Source organism: Phocoena sinus, chromosome 1 (genome assembly GCF_008692025.1).
Source record: "Phocoena sinus isolate mPhoSin1 chromosome 1, mPhoSin1.pri, whole genome shotgun sequence".
NCBI classification, from domain to species: domain Eukaryota; kingdom Metazoa; phylum Chordata; class Mammalia; order Artiodactyla; family Phocoenidae; genus Phocoena; species Phocoena sinus.
Genome location: NC_045763.1, coordinates 36,674,403 through 36,688,521, shown reverse-complemented (window position 1 = coordinate 36,688,521; position 14,119 = coordinate 36,674,403). Strand labels below are relative to the sequence as shown.

The 14,119-nt window shown below is 46.3% G+C and overlaps 1 protein-coding gene across 2 annotated transcripts in view; it reads right to left on the bottom strand.

Moving 5' to 3' along the window:
* Positions 1 to 3,775, bottom strand: part of RNF220 (ring finger protein 220) — a 224,128-nt gene extending 220,353 nt beyond the window's left edge. Inside the window, exon 1 of one of the 2 annotated variants that reach the window (XM_032603511.1) lies at positions 3,400 to 3,775. The gene's annotated coding sequence lies outside the window, so the exon portion shown is untranslated. The remainder of the gene's footprint in view (positions 1 to 3,399) is intronic. The other variant, XM_032603501.1, reaches the window with a different exon arrangement.
* Positions 3,776 to 14,119: the final 10,344 nt, after the last annotated feature.

Genomic DNA, 14,119 nt, shown 5'->3' with positions numbered 1-14,119 from the left:
AAACCGAAAGCCTGAGAGAAAGTCTCAGAGAGCGGGCAATCTCCCACCCCAGCCTCTGACCATCCCTGTCCAGGGTCTTTCCTGACCCGCGCCGGGGATCGGTGTAAAAGGAAGAGGAGCTGCGGCTGCTTCTGCTGCCCTGAGCCAAACCCACTTGCAAATGACTGCCACAAAGAAAGCTGCAAAAGCCTCTTTCCCGGAGCCCGAGCTCTGAACGCCCACCAAACTACGACTCTGCTGGTAATTAAAACGCACACACAGCCCCCCTCTGCTTATTACAACAGGTGACATTTTTGTGGTCTCTGAACCGTTTCCAAAAGCCAAGAATTAAAATAATAGAACAAATTAAACGATATTTTTCCTTTGCATAAATAAACTTTAAAAAATTAACAGGCATCTTAAAAAGCAAAGAACAGTGGGAAATGGGGCCAGGGTGGTGGAGGGTTGTGAAGAACTCAGGGAAGATTTTTTTTTTTTTTTTTTTTAAGTTCACAGACTTCTCCGCTTGAAGAGAATTCCCGAACGCCAAATGCCCGGGGGGTATTTGGAAACACCGCTCTAACAGAAATATTTTACCACCATATGCACGAGCTCAGGAAGCAGAAGGCTGACGCGGTTCCGTGGCTGGGGCCAACGCCTGCGATTCACACTTGGCCTGGTATCTGTCCCAAGTTTGGGCCCCGACTCAGGCCCGGCTTGGCCAGCGGGTGGGAAGCCAAGACCACCCGGCCTGTCCGAGAGTGCGGGGCCGCGGGGCTGCCGCTCAGCGAGCGGGTGCACAGTTCAGCCTCTAAGTCTTCAAACCGGGAAAACCCAACTCTTTTAGGGAAAACGGAGGAAGAAGAGGGGAAGGCGAAACCTGCATAAACTTAGGGCCAGCGCAGAGCCGAGCCCACCACTCCTCGGCCTGACCTCTCCCTCCAGCTCTCGGCTGCCTTTGCACAAACAATACTTTAGGTCCCAACAACCTCCGCACGAAACATCTGTTTGTAACTTTGGGGAACCGGGGCTCCAGCCAGGCAAGAACCGCTAAGTGCGACGGGCCCTCGTCCGCGGCCGGGTATGACCTGCGGGGCAGGAGCTCGGAGGAGGCTGCCTTCGATCGAAGTCCAAGGACCTCGTGCCCCTGCACAGCCCCGCCCCGCAGGTCACCCGGGTCCTGTCGCCGCGCGCCACTGCTTCGGCGGGCAGCCACCAGGCTCCTGGATTGCGGGGCTCCTGCACAGGCGGGCCGGCGCGGGGGAGCCGGGCCCTGCCGGTTCTCGGACAGCGGGCCTGGAGTGCGGGAGGGAGGGCTCTGCCTCTCGCGCCGCGGCCGCTCGGCCGGCGCACACGACGCGACTCGCAGAACAGGTGTGTGGTCCTCGCTCGCTCGGCGCCCGGCCCCGTCTGTCACCGCCGCCCTGTCCTCGGCCTTCCCCCACTCGCTCCGGAGTACGGCGAGAGAATTGACGCTACTTTCGCCGGGTTTCCGCGAGCCGGTAGGGATCGGCACGGAAGACGCCCTCATCGCTTTTCCTCGACGCTTTTTCTGCCTTTCCCACCTCGGCTCATTTTCCATCTGCGGGAAGAACCCCCGAGACGTGCAGAGGAGGAGGCCGGCACCCCTGACCGCTCTGTTCCCTCCTGCCTGACTCGCCGCTTCCTCCCGGCCGGCCCTTTTTTTATCTTTATTTTTCCTTTCTTTCCCCTTTGCCCCTCAAGCCGAGTCTGGTGCGGAGGCGAGGGGCGAGACGTGGCTGGTGGGCATCGTGGGCAGAGAGTGCCCGAGTCTTCCCTCTGAGCTGCTCCAGGGCGGGAGGCGGCGCGGGCCAGAGACCCCAGACTGCCGGCCCGGCCCGGCCTGGCAGGACTGAGCCCCATACCGAGAGCCCCCGCCCCATACACCCGCCCGGTGCGACGCGCGCCCGGCTCGGGGCCCGGGCTCTGGCCCTCCGCTGGAGCCGCTGCCGGGCTCGAGAGAGCGCGTTCTGATCGGGAAGCGAGAGCTCTCCCCCTGCCTTCGGGTAGCCCGAGTCCCCGCTACTTCTGGGCTCCCGCGCGCCGGGCCGGCCGGGGTCCACCCGGACCTCGAGCTCTTGGAGGGGCTCCTGGAGCGGAGGACAGACCGGGCATCCCCTCGGATGGCCTCACCACCGTGGGCGGCCTCGCCCGAGGGGCCACACGGAAGCTCTCCGCCCAAGTTTGTTGTGCCCTGGAAGAAAAGGCTTTCCCTTACAAAGCACAAAGGCGAAACGCCCAGGCGGAGCCCTGAAAATCCCGGGGCTGGGGAGAGGGAAGACCAGAGGCTCGGGAGCGAGGTGACGGGCCTGGCTCCGGGCGGAGAAGGTCGCTCCGCCCGGGCTGACGAGCGCGGCTGCGGTGGCCGCAGGACTGCAGCGCCCGGCGTGCTCGCTGAAAAGTTTTGTTCTCAAGTCGGAAGAAGAGAAATTGTTACTCAGTTTAAGGCAGGTCTAAGATAAAAATAAAACTACAAAAAGAGCCCCGCGCCGCTGTCTGTACGGCGGTCCTCCCGCCCCTCTCGGTGGAACCGCTGGGAGAGAGAGTCCCGGCCCCGAAAATCCCGGGAGACCTCTCACGGGTCGGGCTGCTCTGAGACCAGGCCCGCGGGCCGAGCGGAGAGGGGAGTTTACCCGCTGCATTTCGAGCGGTCCACCTCTGGGCCAGCACCTGCCTCCTTCCTGCCCGCGGGGGCTTCCCCCACCCCCACCTCCACCTCCTCCACGCCCTTCACCCCCGCCCCCTCCAGGAAAGTAAGCCGAGCCCCCGGAGGCCCCAGGTTTCCAGCCTCTCCCCGGGTACCCCACCGGGCAGGCCGTGTGTTGTGTGGGGGCGGTCGAGGTCCTTTCTCATTCGGATCGCCCCTTCCCCATCCCGCCAGCAGCCTCGGGCTCCCCGCTGAGTACCACCCGGCCCGGGCCCAGCCGGAAATCACCGCGGGATCCACTGGGGAGCCGGGTAAGAGGGCATTCTGGCGTTCGACCCAAACAAAGTGGGAATGTGGCTTATTAAAAGATGGAGAAAAGGAGTCCCGCTCCCTTCCCTCGCCGCCCCTGCCCCCTCACCCTTCCTACTTGTCCAATTCCCGCGTGTGGTCCCTCCCCCTCGCACCCCCCAAATAAAACACATTAAGGAAAACTCAAGACGGAAAGTTTGACTGAAGCAGCGCATGGAGTGCGCAGGGCACCGATGCCGGGAGGCACCGTCGCGAAGATCTGAGACGCGCCAGTCCAGATCCCAGCCCCTTCCCCTGTCGGGAGGGGGGGCGGGGAGCTGCCCGAATCCCTAGGAAACGAACCCGGAAAGTTAGCCAGGTTCCTGAGCCAGCCGGCTGCCTTCGCACCCACCCCTCTTATGTACGCACACGCATCCACACCCCTTTCTGGTCTCCATACTTGCCGTGGAAATTCCTTGGGAGAAAGGTCGCACTTTTCAGGACACGGAGGGAAGGAGGCGGTGAGTGTGGTGCATGAAAAGTCCCGGGTGCGCAGAGCCGGCGGAGGCAGCGGCGGCGGCGGCGGCGGCAGCGGCAGCAGCAGCAGCAGTAGCAGCAGCAGCAGTAGCAGCAGTAGGCGGCTGGCCCCGGGTTTGTGTTCGCGAGCTGCCTGGGATTGCATGTACAGATCAAGAGACTCGGTTGGTGTAAGAGAAGGAGCAGTGCTGCCTCTCAGCGCTGGCTCTAATCAGTGAATGAGCCTCCACTCTCCCAGGGACTCGGAGACACACACGCGCGCACACACACACGCACATTCACACTCACACACATACAGGCACTCTGAGCACTGAATACATTAGGGCACTAAGGGACTCTGGGAAATGGAGTCCAGAGCCAGGACACTCCTGGAGCACAGACCTGCTGGCCTTCGCGAAAGAGCTCGAAAGTCTTGGGGTTTCGAGACGTTGTGGAAACTGAAGAGAGCTCCTGGTTTTGTTCACATTTACGCGCCTTGAAAGATCTCAGTAGGTGGTTTGCTGTCCTTCCTCTCTTGAACCAAAAGCTACCAAGAGTAAATGGGTATCTTTAATACTGACACCCACTGCAGCTGAATGACTCCCAAATCCTGGCTCCCTCATAAACTCTGCCTTTTACCCAGAAAAATCTTACCTATCACTTTGCTCCTGGAATGCTTCTCTGGGTCTTTGCCTATAATAATAAGATAATAAATGAATATAAATAAAACTGTTACTTGCAGAGGGGATGGAGAGGGCCTAGTTCATCATGCATTTTTGAGATAAAAATTGTTATTGGTGTTTATATTTACAGTTCTTTCCTTTCAAATAATTTTATATCATCCTTTAATTCACCACATACAGAAAGATAAATAAGGGAAATGGATGGAGAACTAACATTCCCTGAGTGACTTCTAGAAGCTGGGTTATGGGACTAAATGCCTTTACATAATCCCATTTATCCTTAGATCAATTCTGGAGATAATATTAGCACTATTTTATATATAGAAGAGGAAGCTGAGGTTGAAAGGGTTTTGTAACTTGCCCATGGGAACACGGTTAACTATTCTAGGGTAGCAGGTATTCCAAACTCTGGAAGGGAGACCCAACCAAAATCTAATCCTGGTTTAAGAAATCCCTCCTTTCTGTGGCTCAATTTCTAAAACCACAGATTTCTCATCTCAAAAGAAAAATGGGGGTGGGGTGTGGTGGGGTGGGGTGGGGAGTACATACTGATAATCCTCCCTCCAAAGAACCACGTGGGATTACAAATTGTCTATCTAGAAGCATAGAGCCCTCACAGTCTCATTCTTGCTATTATTTCATGGTCCCTTTTTTCTTACATTTAACATTAAGGTAGCATCTAAATATTATGTATGTTTAGGTGTACATGTGTTGTATGCATTGTTTGTATTTAAAATTTTTAGTTAGCAGCTCTAAGTAAATAGTTAATTTGATCAACCTAGAGGTCTATCCTTATGACTATTTCTGTCTCTGAAATTCATGAGATCAGGGTTGTGAAGGAACCTCTAAGTCTTTATCTCCACGTTGAGTCATTCATTCACACAGTGGCATTTAATGTATTAGGCACTATTCTTCCTGCTAGATTATTCTTTCCTGCTGGATTGTAAGCTTCATGAAGGCAAGAACCATGTTTGCTTTATTCAGCATTATACCTCAGCGTCTAACAGTGTCAGTCTCTTAGCTGAATGAATAAATGAGGATATAAAAGTAAAATGAACAAAATTTCTGCCCCCAAAGGGCTCATTATCTAGTAGGTGAGACTAGAGTTAGAAAACAATTTGATGACTGCTAAAATTAGGGTAACCATGTAATTTTTTGGCCTGAGACAAGTTTGATAGTGAAAAGAAGTACTATTAATAATTATGCTGGGGTGGAAGGGGTAAACAGGGACCATTCTGAACCAAGCATATTGAATGGTCACTCTAACTACATAAGGTGTTTCATTCATTCAATTAACAAGCATTTATTGGGAACTGTCTTGTGTGGTGTGTTGGAGAAACTACAAGCCACTTGATTTCCCTAGAAATTGAAGTATGAGCATTGAGTAGCAAGAGAAAATCAGGGGAAGTGGGACAAATCATAAAAAAGTTACGTATACTAATTTAAGGAAAGTGGATGTTATTCTACAGGTGATGAGAAACCCCTAGAGGGTTTTTCAGGGGTGTGACATGAGAGAATTTCTGTGTTAAAAAGAGCACTAGGGACTTCCCTGGTGGTTCAGTGGTTAAGAATCTGCCTGCTAATGCAGGGGACACAGGTTCGAGCCCTGGTCCGGGAAGATCCCACATGCCACGGAGCAACTAAGCCTGTGTGCCACAACTACTGAGCCTGCGCTCTAGAGCCCGCGAGCCACAACTACTGAGCCCACGTGCCACAACTACTGAAGCCCGTGCACGTAGAGCCTGTGTTCCACAACAAGAGAAGCCACCACAATGAGAAACCCGCGCACCGCAACGAAGAGTAGCCCCCGCTCGCCACAACTAGAGAAAGCCTGCGTGCACAGCAACGAAGACCCAATGCAGCCAAAGTAAATTAAAAAAAAATAATAATAAAATAAAATGCCAATTCTAAGAGCAAAAGTACAAAACAAAAAGAGCACTAGTTACTGGGTGAGCAGTGTGGAGTTTTGACTGGAGGTAGGGAGACCAATTAAGGAGTCTATTACAGGTAATTCAGTTGGGATATAATAGGGTCTGAACCAAGGTACTAGGGCAGCGGGAATGGAGAAGAGGGGACACATTACAGTGAAAACTAAAAGGTGGAATTAACAGGATTTAGCCACTTACTATAGTAGATGAAGGCGGAAAACTCTATATAAATCCTAAAAAGGATTTTATTATTTATAGGACAAGATGCTGTCAGTACTTTAATGTTCATTGGTAGTAAAAGACTTCCTCAGATGAGCTTATAGAGTTCCCATAAATCTAATGCACAATCTCACAGGTAGGTGATATAGATAAGAAGCCCCATGTCAATCACCAAGCCAAACATTCTAATTGCTACCATATGCAATGGTCTGCACTATGATGCAAGTACTTAGGTTTAGAAGAAATAATCACTGTCTACAAAGACAGTCTAAATTTAAAAATTAAATGCACAACCCTCACAAAACCATAACATAATCATGTAATGCAAAATCGAATATGTAATACCTCACTAATTCACAGGTCATATATCCAGCAACCTCAGCTATCCAAAACACAATGAACTAGGAAATAAGCAAAAGGGGTCCCAGAGTAGCCAAGATAAACATTACAAAGACTGTTCACTAAAGTTAACACATTTCACTCCTAGGAGGATTCCTCAAGCCTTCACTCAGAGCCGATTTACTCTTTCTTAGGTACAATTCTAATAAGCTTGATTATTTGGCTTTCCCATTCACGGCTGATTAAGATTGTCAAATTAAAAGGGGGCAGCCATTAAAAAGAATGAGATAGACTTGGATGTACTGCCATGCAAAATACCTATTGTATATTGTCAACTGGGAAGAAAAGCCAGTCATAGAACAGTGTGCAGAATATGATTTGATATTTGTATATACACAAGTATACACACACGTTAAAAGAAAATGGCCTGTGGGGATGTACATTACACTGCTAACGGTGCTTATGCCTAGAGAGTGGGAGTGTGAATGTGGGGGGGACGGTGGGGGGCCAGGAACAAGGAAGGACTTGGACTTTAAGCACTTCTGTTTGTGTGTCAATGAACATATATTAGTTTTGGGATTTTAATATCCATTAAAAGACAGACAACAAGAGCAAAAGGCAGTGCTGTTAGAGCGAGCACACTGACACCAAGAAGTGGTGACCAAAACACAAGAAGTGAGCACAAGAGCTCTCAAACCAGAAGAGAATGGAGTTATTTGGTGTGGAGACAAAAAGTCCTATCCCATCAGTGTCCCCAGAGGATGTCATGAATTCCAAGCCAGCATAAAGCTGGTGCTTTCAGGGATTAGTCATCAGGAACACATTATGCTTAGTATATTTTACTTAAGAGAGGAAGCGTGTAAAAACTTAAAAAAAAAGTAAATTCCCACCAAAAACAGATTTTGATACTTTAGGAAGTAAATTTCACTTGTCTGGAAAATAGGCTTTTGTGGAACACATCACTCCCTGAAGATGAGAAGGAAAGGAGATATTACTTAATGTAAGAGCAGAAGGGATGCAGAGTAAGGGATGGTCCATAAACTCAACATTCAGCAAACATTGACTGAGGGGCTACCAAGTGCCAGTCACTAAGGGCACAAAAATAAAGTTAAAAATAGTCCCTGCCCTAGAGAAGCTTACAGTTCAGCAGCAGCAATGGATAAGGAAACAGACAGTAAGCTTCGCTCTACAGTGTGAGCAGTGTTGTAATGGAAACTCTGGGTAAAGGGTGGTGGGAACACAAAAGAAGGTGGTCCTAACTCTGCCTGGCGCTATTAGGAAAGGAGGCAGAGAGGTAAGTGGGTGTCCAAAAAATTTAACTGTGCTAAATTAACTGTCCCCTCTTACGGGATGACACTTAAGTTAGCTTTGAAGGATAAGTAGAGTTTACCTAGGGAGAAAGTAGGAACAGCCCTCCGGATGAGGGAATAGCATATGCTAAGGCACAGAGACCTGAAAGTTCCTGGTGCATTCAGATAGTGCATTTCAAACTTTTCCACAAGAAAGGGGTGGTGGTTGATGGTGGTGTCTAAGGGCAAGCCACAAATGACTTGTCATTAGCTTGGAATTTATGTATCCTGTTTTATCTTGAAAAAAAATCAATGCAAATTTTGCCTTCAAGTCCACAAATATATTGTGCTTTAATATAAAGCAATATTTTATGTTATTTATCATCTGGTAAAGCTGATGCTTAAGAAAGATGCACCACATTTATCCAGTACTTTCTCATATCCCATGTGTAACACTAAATGATCCAGGGGTCCTTGTTCCTAATTTAAAAAACAAACATATAGAAGACATAAAGGTGCGCTGGCAAAGTAGAGCAACGGATTGTGAAGGGTCTTGTTTGTCACGTTAAGGAACTGGATGCTTCAGCGTCTAGCATACTTCAAGACTTGGCTTAGGCATGATCTCTTCCAAAAGCTTTGCTGCCTACCAGTCCTCTCTCCTCTTCAACCCCTGTTATCCTAGCATCCTATGCATTTATCTATCCACGGACCACATTGTGCAGGAATTATCAATTAAGTTCTCAGGCTCCTCCACTAGTCTTTGATCTGCTTAAAAGCAGTTGTTTTGCATAGTACTTAGCACAATAGATACTGGTATCTGTTGGATTGTATTGATTTAAATCTGAGGACAAGATTCAGGAAGCACAAGACTGGACAAGGCGTGCCTCTGTATACACCCACAGAATCGTCTGCTTGCCCTGTCAAAGCTAGTATGAAACTGTACTGAAACTGTCTGCTTACTTGTCTGTCTCTCGGTCTAGACTATAGGTTTCTTTTTTATTTTAATTAATTAATTAATTAATTAATTTTTGGCTGTGTTGGGTCTTCGTTGCTGCACAATGGCTTTCTCTAGTTGCGACAAGGGGGGCTACTCTTTGTTGTGGTATGCGGGCTTCTCATAGCAGTGCCTTCTCTTGTTGTGGAGCATGGCCTCTAGGTATATGGGCTTCAGTAGTTGCAGCGCACAGGCTCAGTAGTTGTGGCACACGGGCTTAGTTGCTCCATGGTGTGTGGGATCTTCCAGGACCAGGGCTTGAACCCGTGTCCCCTGCATTGGCAGGCAGATTCTTAACCTCTGCACCACCAGGGAAATCCTAGACTATAGGCTTCTTGAAGGGAGGAATTGTTTGCTCACCACTGCATCCCAAACAGTTGGTGTTTGCCTGACACAGCACAGTAGGTGATGGATGGATATGCAGAATGAATGAGTAGCCATTAAAAATTCTCAAGACGGGAAGGACAGGATCAGATCAGGGTTTAGAAAAATAACATTGGAGGCAATTTTATTTTATATTTTTTAATAAATTTATTTATTTATTTTATTTTTGGCTGTGTTGGGTCTTCATTGCTGCGCGCAGGCTTTTCTCTAGTTGCTGCGAGCTGTAGCTACTCTTCGTTGTGGTGCGCGGGCTTCTCACTGCGGTGGCTTTTCTTGTTGCGGAGCATGGGCTCTAGGTGCGCGGGCTTCGGTAGCTGTGGCACCTGGGCTCAGTAGTTGTGGCTCACGGGTTCTACAGCGCAGGCTCAGTAGTTGTGGGGCACGGGCTTAGTTGCTCCGCGACGTGTGGGCTCTTCCTGGACCAGGGCTCGAATCCGTGTCCCCTGCATTGGTAGGTGGATTCTTAACCACTGTGCCACCAGGGAAGTCCTGGCAATTTTAAATGTAGACTAGAAACAAAGAAATCAGGGGGAAATTGCAAAAGAAACAACGGACATACTGGTAAAAGACTGTCTTACTAAATGTCTTTCTAATTGGCTAACTTGATTAGATGTTTATATTTATTTTACGAGGCTGATCTCTTCATTCTCTTAGGATTCCCCAAAGGAGGATATTCAGTTACCTCGTTCAGGAAGCCTTCCCTGACCCCAACCCCCAGCAAGCTGGTGTCTTCGTGTACATCTGGAGGTCACTGAGGGCAGCGACTACATCTTATTCATCTTAGTATCTCCAATGCCTAGGACATGCCTGCTCAATAAATGTTTGCTGAATGAATGAACACATAAATTGATCTATTAGTATACTGTACTCAAGCTCTGACCAAGACACAGAGGACCTAATGATCCCCCGCGTGCAGGTTTCTGGATCCAGGAAAAAGAACAAATAAAGCAAGACTGGATACGGAGGTACACCTATTCCACAGGTAACACAGGGTAAATTTCTCTCTCTGACCCCTCCATCCTCATTCTGAAGAATAACTCTCATTGAGTGAAAATCAATAAAAGTCATTTTAAGGGAAGTAGGTTTAGATAAAGGTTCTGCAAGAGGAGAAAGGAGGAGGGGAACTTCAAGTTCGACCAATTTGGACTTTTTCTTATGAGAACTTGTAAGCTTCAAAAAACCTTTACAAAATAAAAGGTCTGCTTTTTCTCCACAATCCCTTTCAAAAGGACTGCCCCCCACACACATACAAACCAACAGTCTTTTTGAGATTCCCAGCTTTATAACCAAAAAGGAAAAAATAAATCCACAGCAGAAATAAGAACTCCTCCATTTCTCAGAATGATATCAACAGGAAACTTTGTGAAGTGGTTGCAGGCAGTTCTCAGAGATATTCAACCAGTATCAATGATGAGATTGACCCAGCAATCAATCAACAAATATTTATTGACTACATACTATGGATAAGGCATTAGGATGAAGTTTTAAGGCATTAGGATGCAGTTTTAAAAGATGTCCAAAAAAAACACCCAAAAAAACAACAAAAAAATACGATGCACTTCCTATCCTCTGAGAAGCTTATGGATTTGTGATGTTAAGTCATAATCAAAGAAAAGTGAAATAATATCCAACTCAATTGTAATGCAGATAAAATTCATCAAATGAGTAACACTGGCAGGTTGTCGCAGGACTTTAAAAGCCAGAGAGACCATCAGGATTTGAGGTGTCCTGAAGTGTTTGGGGAGAAGGTGGGATTTAAGTAGGGCATTAAAGAGGTAGGATTTGAATATTGAATAATGGAAAATATCACAAAAATAATGCCCATGGCCACCCCAATGTTCATTGCAGCACTATTTACAATGGCCAGGTCATGGAAGCAACCTAAATGCCCATTGACAGATGAATGGATAAAGAAGTTGTGGTACATATATACAATGGAATATTACTCGGCCATAAAAAGGAATGAAATTGAGTCACTTGTTGAGACGTGGATGGATCTGGAGACTGTCATACAGAATGAAGTAAGTCAGAAAGAGAAAAACAAATATCATATATTAACGCATGTATGTGGAACCTAGAAAAATGGTACAGATGAGCTGGTTTGCAGGGCAGAAGTTGAGACACAGAAGTAGAGAACAGACGTATGGACACCAAGGGAGGAAAACTGCAGTGCGGTGGGGATGGTGGTGTGCTGAATTGAGCGATTGGGATTGACATGTATACACTGATGTGTATAAAATTGATGACTAATAAGAACCTGCAGTGTAAAAAACAAACAAACAAAACAGCTAATACTGAACTTTCATTGGGTTATTTGTATGGAAATACATTAATATAAATGTTTCAGACATTACATGAAATTTCTAAAAAAATAAAAAATTTGTCAAGAAACAATTTACTCATGATTGCACCACAAAGTGTGTTTGCAATGGTAAGAGTTATTAAAATTCGACATGGAAGTAGAGCACCACGGTTAAGAATGAGTGAAGACAGATCTGAATTTGAACCCTGTTTCTACCACTTATTGATTACTCTCCAGTGTGGAAAGTTACTCTCCGCCATTCTTTAATGGTTCTTTTCTATTCAGTATTTAAATGTACTCAGGAAGCTCTCATAGGAAACGAAAGGAAAGGAAAGATCCCCCTCAGTCCTTCATCCACATCTTTCTTCAGCTCTCACTGCTTTCTCCCCTCTCTCCTTCCCAAACTTACGGCAAGTGTTACCTACATATTCTGCCTCTATTTTCTCACCTCCCACTTAGTCCTAAACCCACTAATCTGTATTTCGTGCCTGCCATTTCTCAAAACCTGTTCTCAGTAAGATCATCCATTTTTATTTCTCATTTTACACGACCATTCCCTCTTTGAAATGCTCTCTTCCTTTGACTTCTGTGACATCACATGTTTCTGATTTTCTTCTTTCTTCTCTAGCTGCTTCCTCTTAACCGTCTTTGACAGATCTTCTTTTATACAACCATTAAATGTTTTGCACGTTCTGTTCTAATGTCTCTTCCCACTTGGAATTTTTCCTGAGGTAAATGCATTCACTCCCTTGGCTTTATTACCATTGATACACCTAAAATGGTCAAATCTGTAGCTCCAGACAAACATATGCAACTGCCTACATAAGCTCTCCACCTGAATATTTCACTGGTACTGCAGACTCAGCATATCAAAACCTGCACCTGTTATCTTCATCCCCAAACCTGATCCTTCTCTGAATGTTCCGTAATTCAGTAAATAACAGAACCAGCTGTTTTGGGAGCCATCCTTGACCATTCCTTCTTTACCATTCATTACAAATCAATTACCAAATTTGTCATTATACTTTCTAGGTATTTCTAAAAATCATCTTTTTCTCCATTTCTACCACCATCATCTCTTGTCTAAGCTACTGCAACAGCCTCCTTCTAGAAAGAGCAAATCAGTTTACATTGCTTTCAATGCTTAAATTATGGCTGCCCATTGACCTGAGGTAAAGTCCACAGTTCTTAATGTGGTCTACAAGGTCTTATAATTTCTGACCCCCGCCTGCATTTCCAGCTTCATGCCATGTCCCTTTCCCCACTCCTCTTTCCTCTTTAGCCATATTGGTCTCTTCTCAGTGTTTTAGTACCTCATACTCTCTCCACCTCAAGATCTTGCTCTCTTTCCTTCTCCTATCAATCTCCACCCTTCACCTAACTACTCCTATTCATCTTTTCACATTTCACCTTAACTGTTACGGACTTGGTTGCAGAGTTGGTTAGTTCTCCCTTTACGTATTCACATGATGCCCCCTCTTTTTTTCTAATACTTCTCACTTTTATACTGTCTGCCTTCCCTAATAGCCTATAAGCTTCAAGAGGACAAGGGTCATACCTGTCATGTTTATCAGCGTATTCCCTGTGCATAGCATAGTGTCTAGTAAATTGTAGTTAACAAAATATTAATTAATTCATATACTAAGCCACAGGTCAACTTCATCTTTATTTCTGCAAATCCTTCTTTGAACCACCCAAGCAGAGTTGATAACTTCCATGTCGACATCACCACTTTACCAAAATCACTACCTCTGTGTTTGCACCTCACACACTAAATTGCAATTATTTAGTTGCATGTTTATTACTTAATGTGAGCCTTCTTGTATATCAGGATTGTATCTTATTCTTTTATCCCTAGCACTTCACTTAGTCTCTGGAACAAAGTAAATGCTCAATAAGTGTTTATAGAATTGAAGTTGACAATCTCTGCCAATTGGCTGGATATGAAGGAATATGGAAAGTCAAAGATAAACTCTAAAGTGTGGTCTACCCTTCAACAGAAATGGAGAAGTTGGTAAAGGAGGGTGGTTTAGAAAATAAACATATGCAGTTCTGAACATAGGTACTGATAGCAGTGGTGACAGAGGGAAGAATTTATACTGAGTAAGGAAGTCAGTGAAGCAACTGAGTCTTGAAAGGACAACATAAAGATATTTCCCAGGGTAGGAAGCAGTCTGCTGTAGCCAGGAGAGGACTAAAGAGTAGGATACCTTCGAATTTGCCTAGGACACTCCCAGTTGACACTGGTTGTCATAGCATAATAATTGATGGTTCCTGCCCCCTTACACTCTCAAAAGTGTCCAAATAAATTATATGGTCAGCCTACTAGAAGACCACATGTATTTGGAAAAGCTGAAGTAGTTCAGGGCAGGAGCATTTAGGACAAGAACATGGCAAGGGATTAGAGTGATTTCAAGTCGCAAATAGTGAAGGAAAGTACTGACCTGAGTAACATTTTTTTTTTTAAAGGAATTTTGCCTTTTTAAAAAAAGTATTTATTTAGTTATTTATGGCTGTGTTGGCTCTTCGT